We start from the raw sequence: 2,603 nt of genomic DNA, 5'->3' as shown, positions 1-2,603 counted from the left end.
CTCAGTTTACTGTCATAGAGGAGTAAAGAAAACAGAAAATATTCACCTTTAAGAAGCTGATATCAGAGAACTTTGCCTAGTTGACAACTAATCAATTATCTGATTAATTGTAGCAGCTCTATCGATGTATATTTCCTGATGAACATAATATACTGACGCAATGCTGTATTTTGGTAAAAGTAAGTTTTGATTAATGTTTACAGAAGGTTTTTAAAATCATCTTAAAGAAGACAAATTGACTGTGGCTGGGTATCAGACCTCAATATTACTATGGGAAACTGCCTTGTGCTCGATTTTTGCAAGATTCATTGATTATTGAATACTAATTTAACTATTTTAATTTTAATCTCTCCGCCAGGCAGTTAGGTTCTCACCCGTGTCCATCTTTTGGTTGGTTGGTTGGTTTGTGAGCAGGGTTATACAAAAACTACTGAACGGATTCCCACAAAACTTAAATGTAAGATGGGTTTTGGGCCAGAACAGACCCCGTTACCTTTTGGTACGGATCCGGATAAAAAGATAGATCAAGGAATGTTCCTGACTTTCTTTAGCATTTTGGGATAGTGTTCTTTCGAACATTTTTGTCAGTATCTCAGGGAATAATGCATGGACCGTGATGTAAAAAATCAGCTGTATTTAGTATCTATGATTGAGTGTAATTTGGAGGTATGCGCTCTACTGAGTGTCATTCTAGTTTTATTTTGGCAAATCTTTCATGTGGCAGCATTTGTTTGGACACCATATAAAATGTAGTGACTTAAGGAAGATTCGTTGGCAAAATGGAAGATGGAAGGTATTTGTAGGAAAATATACAATCATTCAAGGAAAAAGAAAAAAATATTTATTCTTTGTACAACAACGCAGACTTAGTGGTTGCCTTCTTCGAATTTTACGTTTTGTTTTTAATTTCTTGAAACAATTCATCAATTTCATACATTTTTCAACCACCGCATACACTGCTGTTGTTAGAAATAGAAACACCACTTTGCATCTGGTGCACTCGGAGACCTTTTCTGGCGTATGCATAAATTCACAATGCCAGGTGAAACGAGATGATGTGTTTACACGACTGCAGAAGTCAAGTGATCTGAATGTATTAATCAGGTTACATCAATTATAAGTTAATGTGATTAAAAAGATTAGATTTGGCTCTTCACATAAAGGTTTCAATAGTGAGAGTATAATCTTAATCTGACTGTAATTAAATTATTGTGTATTTGCTGTAAGAAGCTGGATGTTGTTGGGGAGGCAGGGAATGAGAGACAGTGCTCGCTGATTGTAGGAAAAATGACTTTCTTGTTTGTAATTATCAGGACAGAACTGGGGCTTAAGTGTGTGTTAATTGTGTTTAATGCATGTGGCTGGGTAAGGGGTGTGTGTCCAGGGTTGAGTGTGTCCGTGTGGAAATCACTAAACTGGGTTATCAGCTCCAGGAGCCTGGGAAACTGGAACAGCCTGAGATACACAGAGGGCAGATAAAGACAAAGGGGTATGGAAAGGGAGAGAGATGGAAAAGGAGACTAAGAAATGAGCTCTATTATTCTTCTGTCAGGAGTGGAGGGGAAAAAAGGAAACAATGAATCTTATAACTTTCAGATTTCTGTGATGCGTTTGGATTTAAAGAAAAAAAATCACACTCCTCTCATTTCCCGAAGCTTGTCACTATGTCACAATTTGTTTCTCTTTCACGATCGTAAAACCCTGAATGTTTGCCTCTCCTGCTGCTGTAATCAGCTCGCATGCCTCTTTCTCGGTCTCTGCTGCAGTATTTACACCGCCTGTTTGTTCCAGTGAAACGGAGGATGATTTAAAGTAGGGGGGAGGGTAACGTTGCTTGTGGTCATTGGTGGGGAAAAACCAAAACAACAGATGGGCTGTGTAGTGTCTTTAACCCAGATTCTACCCCTCTAATCCTGTCTTCACTGCAAGAATGTCCACATCGCATGCTGGACCTGACATGCAAAGTGACCATTCGGATTTGAACCTGGCTGAGCTGCGGATCAAAAAGTGGCTAAATGAGTGTTGTGTCTGGCCCTTGAGTGCATTAGGGTCGCGCGTTGGACCAAGAGCAGTCAAGGTCGACTTGCCGATTACCCCACGATCATGAAGGAGACATTAACCTCGCTTCCACTGGAAACCTTGCTGCGAATAAAAAAAATATATAATTGGGCGGCGTGCAGTTTGCGAAGAGCAACAGACGTTGCTCGATGTGCCAGAGGGAGAAAATTGCATGACTCATTTGAGGTGAGCAGTTGGGGTGGGGGTTGCCAGGGATAGACAGTCAGCTGTCGGGGGCTCGAGGGGGTTGATGGGGAAGCGTCCGTCAGCTGATCTAGTGGGGGGGGGGGGGGGGGGGGGACGCGTCAGTCAGCTGATGGGGTTAGGAATGGGCGGGGCTTTTTGTTATGCTGGCCGAATCAGTCAGCTGGTGTCACATCATTAGTCGACCTTATAAACCAGGTCAGTAGTAGGATTACTAGACCAAGCCTTGTTACCCACCCCCGACCTCCCCGGTAGGCTACCCTCACGTTTATGTAATTATCGCTTCTTCTTTAATTCATTAGCGTCTTATGCCTTTCCGCCTTAGTGCTCAACGCATGCAA

Source organism: Acanthopagrus latus, chromosome 22 (genome assembly GCF_904848185.1).
Source record: "Acanthopagrus latus isolate v.2019 chromosome 22, fAcaLat1.1, whole genome shotgun sequence".
Taxonomy (NCBI): domain Eukaryota; kingdom Metazoa; phylum Chordata; class Actinopteri; order Spariformes; family Sparidae; genus Acanthopagrus; species Acanthopagrus latus.
This window is presented reverse-complemented; position numbering follows the sequence as displayed.